General features: G+C 29.4%; 1 long non-coding RNA gene across 1 annotated transcript; it reads left to right on the top strand.

Annotated features, from left to right (window-relative positions):
• The first annotated feature begins 2,447 nt into the window (after window positions 1-2,447).
• LOC146885390 (uncharacterized) lies at window positions 2,448-7,797 on the top strand. Its single transcript, XR_014995802.1, has 4 exons — window positions 2,448-2,968; window positions 7,264-7,365; window positions 7,455-7,530; window positions 7,603-7,797. It is a non-coding gene; the product is annotated as an uncharacterized LOC146885390 (long non-coding RNA).
• Window positions 7,798-8,394: the final 597 nt, after the last annotated feature.

The following is an 8,394-nucleotide window of genomic DNA, read 5'->3' as shown; positions in this document are numbered from 1 at the left end:
GTAAGTATGCAGCGCCACGTGCCACACCTTCTTAAAATGATAAGTCAGATATTAATTAATTATTAATAAAGAAAGATAAATATTAATGCTAAGTGTAACTGGTTGGGATGATAATTACAAAGTATTTTTATGTTGTCTATCACAAAAGTAACTTTAACTTTTAAAATAATTAACTTAAATTCATATCTATATTTATTTTTGTCTAATGTTATAGTTTACAAATTGTAAGGAAATAAAAGTCAAGAAAAAATAATGATTCATCCCATGCCTTTGTATCCACATATATGGCTTATAAGTTCAACAACCAACCAAAATATGGGTTGAGAATTTTGGATTACCTAACCCTACCTCCATACCTTTATGTTCTTGGATGAGTTGGCCACCTTGAAATGAGTAAGCCAATTAGTCTATTCACGTTGCGTTCACGCCACCGCTAATCACACAATATTATATTCAAATATTCATTTAAATTAAAAATAATAATTAAATATTAACTACCTCATCAATTTAAACATTTTTAATTATATTCTTATTAAAAAATTATTACTTAAGTTTACAAATCCTTTTATATTTTAGTTCGATGATTATTTTTTTATATTACAAGAAAAATTCATATCAACAATCAAAATTTATTACCATAATAAAATTGTGTTAACCAAATAAAATTTTAATAATTAAAAGTTTATCATTAAAATATTTATTAGTATATATTTTATCAATGACTAAGAGAAATTTGTTAGTAATTATCAACAACTATAATTTGTCGATAACTTTTACGATTTGATTATTCTTTCATATTTTTTCTTCTTCTCATTCTTATTCTCTTTCTTTGACTCCGTATCCTCTTTCTCTAGCTCTATCTCCTTGGGTTCCCCTCCCACTTTTTCTTTCTTTTCATTCTTCTTATTCTTGTTCTTTTTATCACTCATATTAATAACATAATTCGTCAAATTTGGTAGAAAATTTGATGTCATTTTATGAATGGATTTATCGACAAATTTTACTAATGAAATTTATTGTTCATTTTACTATTAAATGGTCAAAGTCCAAAATAAATGACAAGAACTTTGGTGTCCATTTTACATGATTGAAGTTACCGATGGATTACTACAACATCTAATTATTAAAAGTTCTAAATTATCGATGGAAATATCCATGGTAATAAAACATCTACAATTCAAAGGTAAAATTTGTTTCATCGACAAATTTTTATTTGTTAGTAAAATTTATTGCCAAATATGAATTTTAGTCTTACATCACAGTAAAAATTGTATTTGCCGATAAGGCATTAGTTATATACACATAAAACATTTGACACCACTTTTAACTCAAAACCTTAAGGCATTGGGATCATGGGTCTTTAATGTTATATAGTGTTTAACTTTGTGTTTTCTACCCAATGTAAGACTTGTGACCAACTTATACCTTTGTGGTTGGTGTTGTTATAGCGAATGTAAGTCATAATTGTTTTGTGGTTCATGGCATTAGTCTTACATCACACTAAAAATTGTATTTGCCGATAAGGCATTAGTTATATACACATAAAATATTTGACACCAATTTTAACCCAAAATTTTAAGGAAAAAATATAAATGCACTCTCTATCTATATGCTCTCATTCAACTAATTCAAACTTACTATTATTTTCTAGGAAAAAATATAAATGCACTCTCTATCTATATATGTGGAAGGAAAAAAGAGATAAAAATCAAAAACAGATTTAACTAGAAGTAATTATAATACATGCAATATGTTTTTGTTTTATAAAATTCATGTTAAACGTACTTTAACCTCTTAACTATACTAATAAAATATCTATCATTTCACATATCAGCTATATTAGACATCTCTATACCTACATGTAATAATAATTGCAATATTGGTGATATTTCTTTATAAATATAGATATCAAAATCTAAGGATTATTGGATAATTCTAAACCAACAATTCATTCATAATCTCCATAAATATTTCTGTAAAAAGTAATTATATATAGTTTATCAAACGATCTTGTTTAGTTTATTTATGCTGGAAATCTAATATATAGTTTACTTAGTCTACGAAGAAATTGTGGTCCAAATCTTTGGTCAAATCATAGGTAGATGCTTCCATTTTAGTTTATGCAATTGTTAGGTTTAAGGCAATGCTAGGTCATCCATGTCACTTGCTTGATGTAGCAGTTTTGCCTAACTAAAAATTCCACATTTTAAATAAATTTCACTTCGCTAAGACATCAAATTGTAATAAATTTGATATTCTTATAAACAACTAATTATTTGATTTTTTAACATTTACGCTAGCGCAAAATAAGACTGTCAAATTAACACCGTATTAAAAAAAACGCAGAAAAAAATGCGGCGACAAAATTATAGAAAAACAAACTTTATAATGATAATTATTAGAAAAATTATCAATAAAAGTTGTAGCATGCGAAAAGGTGACGGTTAATCGGAAAAATCGTTGTTGAAAGTTTAGGGGATGGGAAACAACGACATATTTACTAACAATCGTCGTTGAAAAATTTGATAATTTTTTTAAAATCGCCAACTTCCTATTTTGCTCGTTTTTCAAGAATTATATACAGTCTCATCGACTCTCTTGTTCCACTGTTAAGACATTGACGCTTTTAACGTTGACACTACTACTGATGTCGTCGTGTCGCCATTCTCTCTCTGTTGCTAATTACATTATGAGGAAAGTTCTTTTGCAAAGTTGCGCTCTCCACCGTTGCCTAGTTCATGCGCCTTGTTGCTGGGTTCGCTCTTGACCACTGTTGGGTTCGTTCGTCTCTACCATCAGTGTTCGCTTTCCTTCTTTACTTCTTTGCCCCATTCGTTGCTGCTAGGGTTCTCCTCGTTTGCTGCCTCTTCGTGTTTCTAAGGGACACTCGACACAACACCACAAACCCTCGCATTGTGTGTCGTAGTACTTCTCCCATGGTCTTCTTTCTTTCGGTCTTTTTCTTCCAGTTAGTTTCATATTTCAATTTTTCTTTAGCTTCATTATTAATTTTTTTATAAAATGTACTAATATTAAATTAGATGGAATACGTTCTTATAATAGTAGTTTTTATAAGGCTTAATTAGAGATTTAGTACTCTAATTTGTTGGTTTGGTACTCTTATTATTTTTGGGTTCAATTTAAACCTCCAAGTTTTTAAAAAGGTTCAATTTGGTCCTCCAATTGTTTAAAAAGGTTCAATTTTTTTAAAATTTTCAATTTAGTTCCTTTATTTAAAATTTTGATTCAATTTAGTTTTCCTATTTTTTAAAATTATCCAATTTTGTCTTCTCCAATTTGAAAACAAATTAGTAATTAAGCTTATTTGCAATTTATATATACATGTTTAAATAATTTTTTATAATTTATACATCAAATCACTCCATCTAAATACTCAAATTATTTTAGTTTTTCTCTCCACCTAAATACTCAGATTTTTACATGTAGGTGGAGTGATTTGATGTATAAATTCTAAAAATAAATTTACATGTATATATAAGTTGTTATTAAGCTTAACTACTAATTTGGTCTCAAATTGGAAAAGACAAAATTGAATAGTTTTAAAAAATAGAGGGACTAAATTGAATAAAAAAAATTTAAATAGAGTAACTAAATTGAAAACTTTTAAGAAATTGAACTTTTTTAAACAATTGGTGGACCAAATTGAACACTTTTAAAAAAATAGAGGACTAAATTCCACCCAAAAATAATAAGAGGACCAAAATGAACCAAATTGAAAAATTAAAGGACTAAATCACTAATTAAACCTTTTTATAAATGCTTTTTGCTTAATCTTTTCATATTAAGTATGAATTCTTACATATCGTTTATTTAATTTAAAATATATGTTTTGGTTTAAGTTGCATATTAAGTATTGATTATGAATATTGAGTATTGAGTATGAATGCTTAATCACTAATTTATTGTTTGTAATTTGAAATATCTGTTAAACATGTTGGGATTGAGTTCAGAGTTGTTCGACCTTCGATAAACATTGAGTGATCTTTAGTTTTCTGTTTGAGATTTAATACATTGATATATCTAGTACTCCTATTTTAAACAACCTAAACTGTATTTAATTTTGGTGGAGGTTGTGCGGACAATAATTGTTGAATCTTGAATTGTCGGTGGGACAATTTGGGAAGATTAATCACTTTTTATTATTTCATTAGTATATAACTTATAATCTACATTTGATATATTTCACTTAATTTTGGTTTACTGCATTTTTGTTGATCTTCGGGTGCATATTTGATTATGTTCACCACTTTCACTTTGTGCCACCTGAAGACCAATTTGAAATGCTACCAAAATTTTATGAAATATAAGAAATGGTGATTAAATTTTATGTACTAATAACTATAATAAAAGTGAATCTTCTCAAATAGGATAGGGTCATACCTTTTATAGGAAAGAATGAGATGTATGTGCATTGAACAAAAACATAATTTCAATGACCTACATACAGAACATGGATCGAAGTTGGATTAATTCATCCCATATAAGTGATACTTGCAAGTGTGGTTTGTCACATTATAAGGTCAAAGATGTTTAATTAGGAGAATAATGACGAGATCACAAAGCACAAACCTACTTCGAAGGTAGTTTGGTATCTACTAATAATTCAAAGGTTTTAACTCATGTTTGTGAATCTACATGATGCAAAAAACCTTAGATGGCATGCTGATGAGTAGAAATGTGATGAACTACTCTAACATGTTACAAATTATATGCAATGGAAGAATATTGATAAGGAATTTCCTGCATTTGGAAATGAATCAAGAAATTTAAGGGTTGGACTAGCTATAGATGGAATGAATCCTTATGAAAATTTTAGTACCAATCATAGTTCATAGCCTATTTTGTTAGTGATTTCTAACTTGCCTTCGGGTTTGTGTATGAAGAGAAAGTACATGAATCTATGATGATTTATGGTCCACCACAACCAGAGAATGACATAAATGTTTATCTTAGTCCATTGAATGATGATTGAAAGTTGTTCTAGGATGATAGGGTTGAAGTCTTTGATGGGTGTGGAAACAAATATTTCTTTATGCATAATTCTATTTTTTATTATCAACGACTTTCCTACATGTGAAAATTTGTCAAGTTATAGTGTGAAAGGTTACAGAGTATGTCTAATTTGTGAATAAAATACACCATATGAGCAGTTAAAACATGGAAGGAAAATAATATATCTTTGGCATCGTTGATTTCTATATAAATTTCACTCCTATTATAGATTAAAAAAGGCTTTTAATGGACACTAAGGACATGACATTTCTCCAATTCCATTAACTAGTGTTCATATTTTTTGCGAATGTGAAAGATCTTTATGTACTTTTGAGGGAAAAAGGGAAAGGAAACTATGACTAACATATGGAAGAAGAGGTCAATATTTTTTTTTATCTTCTGTATTGGTGCAAGTTAGATGTGCATTACTATATAGATGTAATGCATGTTGGAAAAAAATGTGTGTGATAGCTTAATTAAAACACTTCTAAATATAAAAGAGACGACGAAGGATGACGTCAATTCTCGTTTAGATATGATTGAAATGACTATACATATAACTCGATTGTGTTCATTTTTAAATTTCATATGTAGCAAAGTTATTGACCCTCAAAAGTTGGATGAATTTTAAGAAGAGATTGTTATAATGAGATACCCACTTGCTTTCTCGTGGTGGTTATCAAAAGGTAGAGTAGAAGATGATAAGAGAAAAGCTTAAAATACATTCTGCTTTTGGCGATGACGATGGTAGTGCATATTCAATTGAATCTCCATCCCCACCATCCCACCATGATAAAAAAAGGAAGTAGTTTAGTCTAAAGAATTTAGGAACATGGACTTCCATAGTGGGTAGTTGAGCGATTTGTAAATAAACGTGTTTCAACAATTTAATTTAAAACTTTTAATTTAATTTAAAGTCTTCTAATTTATGATGCAATGTGCTAGGATTATCTAGTTTAGTAACACACCTAGGGTAGTTTTCATTATGGTCAAGAAGATATGTTTTCTTCTCTTAGAGAACCTGGACACCATGGACATGTTCGTACTACAGGATATGGTGTAGGGATTCAATATTAATTTAGATCCTCATTGTAACGCCAATCCCATTCACCCACTACACCTAGTGAGAAGTACCTGCAACAACTAAAGGCTGACCTCAAAGATGAGCTATGAAAGGAGATGAAACAAGATCAACTAGAGATGATGCAAGGGTTTGACAAATGGCTAGAGAGCTTACTACTCTTGCATAAGGTCCCCATTGTAGTAAAACCTGACCTTTCTCCTATTGTCAGAGTTAACACTAAAGGAAGTTATTCAACTGCAATTGAAACTAGAGATGACATTGACTTCGGTTGCCAATGTGAGTTGTACACATTGGTTGATTATGTATGTTCGTTCTGATTGGTGGCCCACTGAAAGTGCTTTGAAAGTTTCACCATGTTACATGGTCAACCCTCTCCCCTCACATTTGTTACAAGTTATGGTGGAGATGGTATATTACGGTGATGTTGTAGTTCCTGTACCTACCGACATCGGAGGTTGGTATTGTATCAGAAGCATTGCAAACCTTCATTGCCTAGCCCAAACATCTCGTTAGGATGACATCAAGCACTTTGGTTTATATCTCCACTAGTATTGTTACATATGTAGTATATATTATGCTAACTAATGTCAGTGTTGGTTTTGTGTGTTGTAACATGAAACGAAGTTGCATGTGAATAAAAAGAAAGTATTGTTTGTCAAGTATCCAATGGTCACATATAAGGAAGTTTCTACAACCATAGAGACAAACCTAGTGGAGATTCCTTAGGATGCTACTATTTTTGACAAAGATACAATTTTCGATTGTACATAAATAGTTCTAATTTGTTAGAAGTTTGTAACAAGGAATCAAGAGTTAAACATATATGTTTTGCAATTATGGATGATGTAAGTTTGTAAAAGGAAATTAAGAGTTCAAAATAATTTTTATTTGTTGCCTATGTGATATTAATAATGTATCAAACTTAGGTACTTGCATGGTTTGTGTTTAGAAGCGGGAAAGCATGACACATACGAGTTTGTAGACCCTCAACTCATGATCCCAGTGGGTAACAAAAGAAAATAAACACAAATGTACATCAGCAATTCAATATTGAATCAAAATAAACAAATTTACCTTGATCTATATATAGATGAGTAAGTCTATCCTTATTTAATAACTCATAATTTTTGCATTTTAAATATGTTTTAACTAATTTTTGAATGCAGACATCATTGGTAGCTCCTACATATATCAGTATGGATCGTACCATTGTATAGTTTTGCTCCTTGTATAAAAATCCTCCAAGTTACTTGAAACATAGTGGAAACGTAAGTTTATATTAAGAAACGCCTACTATTACATTGACCTTGAATACAATGTCATGTTTCCTAACATTAAATGTTCTTATTATTTTTAGTGCTTGTGGTGGACATAATATATTGAGTGGTAGAACAAGTGTCATGACTTAAAAGGTCACATGGATGCCCCTTAAGGTATTTATATGTATCATTCATTTACTTTGTATTATCATTTAATTTATCTAAATAGTTTTCCTATGGACGTAGTGCAATAAACAAATTGAAGACTATGAGTGTGGCTATTACGTCATGCAATGAATGGCATCCATTGTGCAACCTAGTTTTCAAAGAGGTTATGATTAGGTAATATGCTATAACCTACTATTACACATATAAAATAATGCAATTCTTTAATATGTACTAATTTTAACTTCAATTCACATTTGTAGATTTTTTATGTACAACCATTGGATTTAAAATATATACTAATTTTAACTTCAATTCACATTTGTAGATTTTTTATGTACAACCATTGAATTTAAAAGCATTAACCTATCTTAAAAAGCATGAGCAAAGTATTTTATTCATAGATATAAGGATTTATTGTAGTTGAAAAGTTAGAGTACATTAGTTTATAGTTCTTTTATATTTTTATCAACTTTGTTTAGAAGATTAATTAGTTATTATTAGAATTTTTAAATTATTATATCATTTGAACTGTTTGAAGAAACACCGTAAATGTGTTCATGCAAAATTTTGGCAGAATTGTGGTAAAATGGAATTGTAAATGCAACTTATTTTTTTTAAAAAAGCCATTTTTAACTATGGTTGTGTCTCAAACCGTCATTGTATCTCACATTTCCTTTTATCTTTCATTTCTCGATAGACCCTTTAATGATCGTTCTAATCCTAAACGTCATCGTATTTTTTCCTTTATTTTTATTTTTGGAGTAGCTTTTAAAAACATTTTTGTTATAAGTCGTTTGTATAAAATTTTATATTCTTTTACGTAAATCATGCTTTTAACGATGATGTATGGAAAGTGTCGTGGTTTGGAAT

Source organism: Vigna unguiculata, chromosome 6 (genome assembly GCF_037176805.1).
Source record: "Vigna unguiculata cultivar grain cowpea cultivar isolate G323 ecotype 2 chromosome 6, ASM3717680v1, whole genome shotgun sequence".
NCBI lineage: Eukaryota > Viridiplantae > Streptophyta > Magnoliopsida > Fabales > Fabaceae > Vigna > Vigna unguiculata.
This window is presented reverse-complemented; position numbering and strand designations above follow the sequence as displayed.